The sequence below is a fragment of the Lethenteron reissneri genome, chromosome 10, assembly GCF_015708825.2.
Source record: "Lethenteron reissneri isolate LAM-NWPU_2019-01 chromosome 10, ASM1570882v1, whole genome shotgun sequence".
NCBI lineage: Eukaryota > Metazoa > Chordata > Hyperoartia > Petromyzontiformes > Petromyzontidae > Lethenteron > Lethenteron reissneri.
In genome coordinates, this window is record NC_083788.1 from 2,092,249 (window position 1) to 2,101,748 (window position 9,500).

The 9,500-nt window shown below is 48.3% G+C and overlaps 1 protein-coding gene across 1 annotated transcript in view; it reads right to left on the reverse strand.

The window, feature by feature from the left end:
• The window catches only part of LOC133340807 (zinc finger and BTB domain-containing protein 46-like), a 134,718-nt gene extending 131,513 nt beyond the window's left edge, over positions 1-3,205 (reverse strand). Inside the window, exon 1 of the mRNA XM_061549215.1 lies at positions 2,891-3,205. The gene's annotated coding sequence lies outside the window, so the exon portion shown is untranslated. The remainder of the gene's footprint in view (positions 1-2,890) is intronic.
• Positions 3,206-9,500: the final 6,295 nt, after the last annotated feature.

Here is a 9,500-nt window from a genome sequence, read left to right on the forward strand (position 1 = left end):
CACCATGAACCCACCAGAACATCAACGGAACGATGCGCACGTTTTAACGAATGGAACATTAGAGACGAGACGCAACACGCAGCAGCAGGAGTGCGACTGTGGTCATGCAACTCAAGCTGTGGACCGTAGAGCAAACCCACACACGTTGTGCTACATGGAGACTCGTAGAGACCCATAAGAGACTCGCAGAGAGAGAGGTACATTAAAGACCAGCCACAGCGCGACTCAAGCTGTGGACCGTACAGTCAACCACCGTCGTCTCTTGCTCGAGGGAAAATGAGCTGACGTGACTGCAAGACCACCTCGTGAGTCCTGTGTCTGTAGACAGACCACTGCCAGTGCAGTCGCATGCAGCTCAATGCGAAGCAGTGCTGGTTGAGATTACAACTAAACTAAAGTATTTATATTTAAAATTACCAGGTAAGGCCCCACTAGCTATGTAGATTTTGTTTTTTCAACAGCGACCTGGCTATCACAAATGATATCTCAACGAAGTGGCTTATCACGGAGACATTTATTGCAGACACAAATAAAATAAGAGACGCGTGTTTGTTAAATGTAGAGGGAAAACCGGAGGACCTGGAGACAAATCCACGCGATCACGGGAAGAGAGACACCGCAAACTCCAAATATACAACAGGCGTCAGAATCGGAACCGAACCCACGACCTCCTGTATACCAGGCGAGGAAGTCAACATCTCCTCGCCACCGTGGCACCCCACACAAGTGAACGCCTCGACTGCCTCACAGTGGTAGGAGCTTATCGAATAGAAACAGATCAAGTGGCGTAGTCTCTTTCATATCTGTCTCTCCGCATACACTATATACATCACGAGCTAACCATCCACGGGACCAGTTGTGTTGCCGGTATCGACATGGCGATGTCGGCAGAAGAGAGGCGTTTTACCCTTTCCGGAAATAACGCAGGAGGTGTCAAGACACCCAAACACCAAATGGACTCACCGATTGCAAGGCGTCGAGTCTGCATTAGCCGCACATTCACGGATTGGTGTTTGCATCGCCTCTGTGCTGCCGTTCGCCTCCTCGTGTCGTTGTTCTCTGGCCTGACAACTGGTGGGTGGGTCAAGGACATGAAGGAGGACGTCTCTGCTGGAGGCTATTGTCGTGTCAGGGACAAGGCGTGCATCATCAGAGCACGTCGCTTTGGATGCTTGACCACAAGCGCGACGTGTGGTCAATGCAGACTCGATGCCCTGTAGTCGGGGTGTCTATTTGGTGTTTGCGCTTCGTAACACCTCCTGTGTTATTGTCGGAAAGGGTATGAAGACTTTTATATTTTAATCATCATCATGATGATAATTAAATTATATTGAAGCCGTTGAAGTAAACATTAGTTTAAAATTAAAGGGACCGTCTATGACATCCAAAATATCACTTCTAGGAGACATAAACACTGACACATTAACAAGGGGCGAAGTTTCTCCAATGAACACGTGAATGCACATTTGAGCACACTGCACAGAGTTACACACTTCTGCAAACCTTGCACGTTACACACAACAGAGAGCAGCATTATAGGATACAGAGCTACTATTGACCACGGTGAGAAGAGTAATAAGAATAATAATCAGAGGTACTCGCTGACAGTCGAGACGATGGGGCCACGTGTATTCACCTCCCTCCCGCCCCCGGCCGCCTCTGCCCACCCAGCAGCGCGCCAAGGCGCGGTGGGGTAAAGTGTGGGCACCCCGCCTCTTCGAGTCGCTCTGGCCGTGGTGGGAGAGCCGGACAGAGACATCCCTCTAGAGGAGAGACTCTCGAGCTCGCTGAAGGTGGAGGCCGGTCCGTCAACAGTGGAGCGAGCAAGCAATTGCAGGGCTGCGCCTGCAGCTGCTGCGTCATCGCACTCAACTTAGTCAACTATTTTTATTCCGCCAGGTAAGGCGCACTGAGCTGCGGAGCTCTTTTATCGGAAGCGACTTTGGCCATCACAAATGATAGCTCAACCAAGTGGCTTATCATCGTGTGGACATTTATAGCAGCCATATATTTTGTACTCTACTTTGATTCAACGGGTATCGTACAGACAACACCGCACTATGGCGATAATCCGAGTCCTGTATGACCAGATGGTCAAATATTCAGCAGGAAGATTGTTGCAACATCAGCTGTGAGAGAAACGTCAATCAAACACCCAACGCACACACACAGATGCACACACGGACACCTGCATTACGCACCCCATACATTGACATCTACGCGGCTTGTTCAATCCACTGCTGGATGAACGCCTCTCACGTACCGTGTGGGTGTGGCTGTGTGACCAAACCTCGTCACGCCGGCAACGCGTGGATTAATCAACTGCTGGATGAGGGCCTACCCCTAAACCGTCGGCGCTCTCTCACAATAAAAATGAAAATTAAAGAGTTAAATATTTTTAAATAAAAAAAGTAAATAAATTGAAAATAATAAAAGCAAAAAACCCACGACGTTTCGATCGCAACACAAGCCGTCTTCATCAAGCGATGAAGCGATGAAGACCACTTGTGTTGCGATGGAACCGTCGTGGATTTTTTGCTTTTATTATTTTCCATTCATTTTTTATTTTACTATTTTTAATTTTTATTTTGGATTTTTCGCTATTATTTTCAATGTATAATTTTATCATGAAATGTTTAATTACATTTTTATTTATATTTTTTTCTTATTTTTTATCTACGTAACATTACCGTAAGAACCAAGAACATGAAGATGTGGAAAATAATGTTGATGATGTGGACCATCATGATGTGGATGATGATGTGGACAATTATGTGGATGATGATGTCGATGATGCAGATGATCATGTGGATGGTGATGATGATGTGGATGAAGTTGATGTGGATGATAATGTGGACGAAGATCATGTGGATGATGATGATGTCCTCACCCTGCGCGTGTTCCCCACTCCACGTCTTCTTCGCCTTCTGCCGCTCAGAGTCTCACCCCAAGCTCGCCTCGCTCTCCCCCTCGCTTCTTCTTCACTCTCGAGGCCTCTCGTTCCACCCTCGCCACGCGTCCCCTGAGCCCCCGATCCACGTCGATTTGGGTCGCAGCTGCTGAGTGGAGAGGCCCAAAACGCCGAGCGGCCAACAACTCAGAGCACTGCTCAAGATCCCTCTGCGTGCGTGTGGTTTTGTTCTGCCAAGTGGTCGTTTTAGGCCGTGATTCGTGTCGGGGTGAAGCGGTCGCGTTGACCACCGTCACTCACGGGGTCGTGGACCCCCCGTGAGTGACCAACCGTCACTCACGGGGTGACGGTTGGTCACTCACGGGGGGGGGGGAGATGGCACGAGCCCCCCCTCGTGCTCCCCACGAGCCCCTCTCCTCCCCGTGCCCCCCACGTGCCTCTCGCGTCTCCAACGTTGTAACGATGACGAGGGACCACGTGCCGAGTTTGAATGTCGCCATGTTGATGATCGTGGTCGTTGCCAAGGGACACGACGGTCACGTGAGGCCCGTGACGGGCACAGAACTCCAGCACGGCGAGAAGAGCAGACGTGTTTGTGTGATTCTGCGTCGTCCCTGCTCTCTTGAACGTGAACAGCGGCGACACTTTCAACAACCTGAGAATCCCATCGACCGATTATGCCACGAGAGCTTCCCCAAAGTGAGCGTCGGACTTTTAAAGGGAAATTATCAACATTTTTACCCCAAAAATGTCAATTTCTTCCCTGCACACGCACACACGCACACCACATACGAGACAGGCAGCACAGTAGAATAAGCTCAATGCTTATTTATATTCTAGATTTGAAGTTTTCGTCACTGCAGGGATCCATACTCTTGGGTTCTTTCGGTAAAGTCACGGACTCAGCAATTGTTTCTTGCTGTGGTTGTCCCACCTGATGACGGACACTGTGTTTGCGCCCGAAACGTCGTGATTTAATTTATAAAATGTATACCTACGTGACTCTAATTATATTGTACTAGATTCTAGAATTAATATGTACTAGCTTTACTACCCGCGTCGCCCGGGACTGGATTATTGTCTTGGATTAATACACGGAGGGTGGGGGGGGGTGCGTGACGTCAGTATGCACACTGCGTGACGTCACTAGGCACACTGCGTGACGTCACCGCTCCCTGGCCGTGCAAAATGTATCATTATTGTGCCCCCCCCAAATACAAAACTCTATTTTATATTTTTTTCCATTGCGTACTGTCTGGAAGTTACCCACATCCAAATATCAAGTTTGTTGCATGTTGGGAAGTATGTTAAACATTTCGAACAGACACATTCAATAATGTACCGTTTTTGTATATAGATGAGGTAAAAATCGTTAAAGTATTATCGTCCATATTTGGTCAGAAGACGACGTGACATAAGTCGACAGCACGTCAACAGCACTGCTGCGAAGGGAAACATAGAATAGATGGCGCTGTTGAAGTGGGGCCATGACCCACGTGCACCACTGCAACCTGTGGAGGCCGCAGTGTCGCTATCGACACGGATCGTGCTGAGTGGTTGTGTTCTGGTGCAACCTGTTCACCACTGCCCACGCAGCAGCAGCAGCAGCACACCCGTATGGTTTCATTGCGTGTTGGTCGCTTTAAAACCAATCTCGCGATAAATAGTCACTCGAAAGGCTCGAAAGCCGAGCGGCCAGCCAACCAGCACAACTTGAAAGATCGCTCTGCGTGTGGGGTTTGGGGTTGGGCCAAGTGGTCGTTGTAGGCCGTTTCGTGTCGGGGTGAAGCGGTCGCGTTGACAACCGTCACTCACGGGGAAGGGCAATGGGGGGGGGGGGGCAAAGGACCCCCCTGAGCGACCAACTGTCACACGGGGGGGGGGGCAATGGGGGGGGGGCAAAGGACCCCCTGAGCGACCAACCGTCACTCACGGGGAAGGGGCATGGGGGGGGGGGGGGGCAAGGACCCCCGTGAGCGACCAACCGTCACACGGGGGGGGGGCAATGGACCACCCGTAAGTTACCAACCTTCACTCACCAATTCAAAATCATGAACTTTATTCATCGTGGATAAATCCGATGAGCTATGAAGCTCGTTTGAACGGGTTCAGAAAATTACCCCAATAACAACAGGTGAAAAGTATGAGAAAAGTAAGCTAATCCCGAAAACGAAATGAGCTCCACTCTTTTTTTTATTAAACCAGGTGACGCCCACTGGACTATTTAGTTCTTCAGAAGGCCCATGTCTGTCTCCAGTGGGAAAAGAGCCGTGTGTTGTCCGCAGTGTAACATGTGATCGCTGTGCTTCTCCTTCTTCTTGCAGTTGGCGACCCCCGCGAGGGATCCCGCGGGGCTGTGCCCGGGACCCCCTCCCCGGATGAAGCCCGAGGCGCGGCGCGGGTCGCCGTGCCGGAGCTGACGGGAGCCGCGCAGGCGGCGGCGGGGCCGCGTCTGGGGGCGGAGCCTCAGGTGAGGGGGCGGGGCCCCGGGTGGCGGGCGGGGCGGGGCCCGCTGGCGCCACTCAGCCAATCACAACGCTGGGAGTGCACGGGGGGGGGGAATTGTTTTGATCTATCGCGGATCGGGCGACTGCAATGTCCTGTGCCAGAGCACGTCAACAGTTGTTAGACCCTTTTATAACGTGGCCTGTAGAGGGTGGCCCAAAAGTCAGGACACGCAAAGTTATTGTATTTATCTTAACAAATCACAAAGGGTCATTGAGTTTAATTTCAACAAATGTTAAAACTGATATCCATTACCATTTTGAAATGCATTTAGCACCTTTTTTAAATTACAGCTACCTTTTTTGCATGCATAACAACGAACTGAACTCGTTCGTCTTTAGTCAATGGCAACTTCTTTGAATATTTTGTCAGTTTGGGGTTCCTCTAAAAATCAATCGTCTATATATATTTCAGAGACATTTAATGCAGATCACTTATCGGTTCATGGACTTAATTTGATTCATTTTGGAGATAATTCAGTCTCACGTGTGTTGGGATGCCAGTCCGGATGGGAGGATTAATTGTGGATGTGTTGACTGCGTTGCTGTGGCAGGGCCCAACCATGACTGTGGCAGCTGGAGCAGAGGGCACCTCGTCCGGTAACGACCTCACGGTCTTGGCCCCCACCTCGTCCAACGAGGTGCTGGTGGCGGCCGACGAGAGGCTCTACACGCAACCCAGCTGCATTCCCCATGGCCGGCCTGAACCCTCCCTGGTGCCAGCTACAGCACGCGAGAACATCAGTGTCTGTGCTGCCTGCACCCCAAGGTGAGTGTGCGACCACGCGACCTCGTGACTTCTCGTTAGGGTGGCAGCCACCAACGCAAGGCCACTTTGGAGCCACTGCTGTTGCCCATCATGAGTAACACGGGGAGCTTAAAACACCTATCAGACAACGTGACAGGCACATCACATTATTCTCGAATTTGAGCTTCATACTTCAATGTGGAGCAAAATCTTTCTGGTTAATGGTGGCACGACGGGTGCTGGCTGGGGCCATGTTTTATCTATAATGGGAAATGTAGACCCAGAAGTACGAAATGTGATCGCTGTGCTTTCCTTCTTGCAGATGCGACACCCCCGAGGGATCCCGCGGGGCTGTGCCCGGGACCCCCTCCCCGGATGAAGCCCGAGGCACGGCGCGGGTCGCCGTGCCGGAACTGACGGGAGCCGCGCAGGCGGCGGCGGGGCCGCTAAACCAACCACAACGCTGGGAGTACACTGGGGTGGGTATTGGATAATGATAGGTGACGTTTCAGGCAATGATCCGTCTGCAGAGCACATCACAGTTGTTTGCCCTTTCATACCGTCGCCGATAGAGGGGGCCCACAAGTTAGGACACACAGATCTTATTGATTTATTTAAACAAATCACAGAGGATTGTTTTGTCATGGTATTAATTATAATAACAAAAAAATGTTAACTTTTAGACTAAATGATTAAAACGTTGCAATTTCAGTGGCACGATGAATGAAACTTTTGGGCCAACCTGTATTTTGCACTCCTATCATGTGTTGATATTGTTCGTTGTTGTAACATTCTTACCTGCCCCAACTGGACACCTATACGAAAGAGCTTTATAACTCATCGGATTCCTCCAGTCTAAATATCTATTCTGATTCCGATAATAATGTGTAATAAATATATAATCTGTGGTTATATATAAAAAAGCGACGTTTCAGGCAATGGCCTTTCTGCAAAGCACATCACAATTGGCCCTTCATAACGTCACCTATAGAGGGTAGCCCAAAAGTGATGCCACATAGTGTCATCATTTTTATTTTAACAGTTAGAAAGCATTATGTTGTTTGTTTTAACAAATGTTAAAACTGACTTCTGTTTACATTGATGCACGATGTACGAATGAGCAATCACAGCTGCCTTTTTTGCATACGAATGACAATCAAACTCGTTCGTCTCTGGTCAATTTCCTGTCCATTTTTTCAATGTCATCTGAAAATGAAGAAGAAAAATAGATATTAATAATAACATCAAGTTCAAGTTCATTTATTAGGTATAGCCCTGTGAGCCATTCGGCTCTTGAATCGGGTGCAACCACAACAAACAAAAAAACATGAACAAGAAAACATCTTAAAGTGACTATGTGACTATTTGCAAACAGAAAATCCAAAAAAGACGGCAAAACATTGCAGAAAAAGCACCGTACACCAACGCTGTGTGCAAAAATCCCAGTGGGATGCAAGTCCGGAGTGAAACATTTTATTTTAGGCCACTAAATAGCAGTGGCAGCTCGGGGTGTACATCTCCTCTAGAGCAGTTTTGAGTGAAGATATCATAGGTAGTGATTCAAGTTGCAGTTTATTGGCAATAGCATTCCAGACCCTGGGGGCATCAATAGAAAAGGCCCTTCCTCCAGTATTTGTACGGCAATAGGAATCTGAAGTTGGTAAATGAGCGAAGACCTTAGGTCAAATTTGTTCTTTGAAACTGAGAGGAGATCCCGCAGATAATCTGCGGATTTTTTTGTAAGTACATTATGAATCAAAAAGATCTGGTGCACAAGCCGTCGAACATTAAGAGATGTTAAGTTTGACCCAATGTAGAGATCACAGTGGTGAGTCCTATATGGGCAGTTCAGTGCAAATCTTAAGGCCGGGTGATACATTGAGTCAAGCTTCTTCAGTGCAGTACTTGGGGCTGATTTATACACGCTGTCACAGTAATCAAGTAGAGACAGTACGGTAGCTTTTATCAATTCCAAACGGAACATAGGGGGGAAGCAGTGCTTGTGTCGATACAGAAAACCTATTTTGTCTTTTTACAATATAATCAATGTGATCTTCAAAATTCAGTTTTGAATCAAGGATGACCCCAAGATACTTATAGATCTTGACTTGCTCTATTTGATCATTATTTAAGGAATGTAATTGGGGAAAAATAACTTCCCGCTTTAGTCCTGGTGAGGAGCATCGCGTAATTGCCCGTCACGTGACGGGTATTTTCACGTCGTAAACGATCCACTGTGTTGTGACTTTGTCGATGACGCCACCTCTGCCGTCTTCCTCCGTTTAATCGACGTCTTCTTTCGTCTGCGACTCTTCTGGATTCATCTGAATGAACTAAAATTACGGAATGTGACGTACCGAATGTAATTTTCGCTTCTCCGAGAGTAATGTATAACAAACCTGCAAATAAAGAATGAAAAATTGTAAATCACCTTCATCATTCTAATAGCTGTTGGAGTTTCCTTTCTGTCGGGAAGAAAGTAAACGAAAAGTTTCAATCGAAAATTAGTTTTGCAAACTTTTATTTTTTCTCACCTGTGAGAGTGAATGAAACAATGTAAACACGCGGTTTGCCTTATGTTTGTTGCAAATGCGCAATTGTTGTGTAATTATTACATTATTATTATAAGTATTGACTTACTGGATTCCCTATTGATGTGAATACTAAAAAATGAGCTGTTTATAACCCGGAAGGACGCGTCGTTGTGTTCACCAATTTTCGCTCAAAACGTGAGCAGAAAATCGCTTTTACCAAAATGAATTTGCACTCAGTGAGAGGAGCGGCCCTGGAGCAGCTGCTGCCAGCAACTGGCAACGCCCTCGCCAACCACCCAATGGGCGGCCCCACCCCCAAACCCCAAGGGCAGATCCAGGCTGAGGTTTCTGGTAAACTGGGAAACATTTTGCCCCGATTTTAGGTATGATGATAACTTAATGTTTTACATTCTTAGGAATGTTGAGAAGTGAATTATAATTCATATTCCCGCTGTATGCGCACATGAATTGAAATAATGACATCGTCGTTATTTTATTTGTATTTTTACTGGTAGTAACCTCCTGGTTACACCAGCCCACAGGGGATTATTTTGTCCGTCCGTCGTGCAGGGAGGAGCTGGGTGGGGAGGGTGGGGCTGGGTGGGGAGGGTGGGGCTGGTGGGGAGGGTGGGCTGGGTGGGGAGGGTGGGGGGTGGGAGGGGTGGGGCTGGGTGGGGAGGGGCTGCTCACCCCGTGGTGCCCTAACACGTTCCTTCGGAGTGGGCAGGTAGGAACTTGGTTGGACAGCGCGCCGATCAGGGGGGGGGCAGTTGGATGAGTGGGCGTGTTTACCCTTCCCCCCA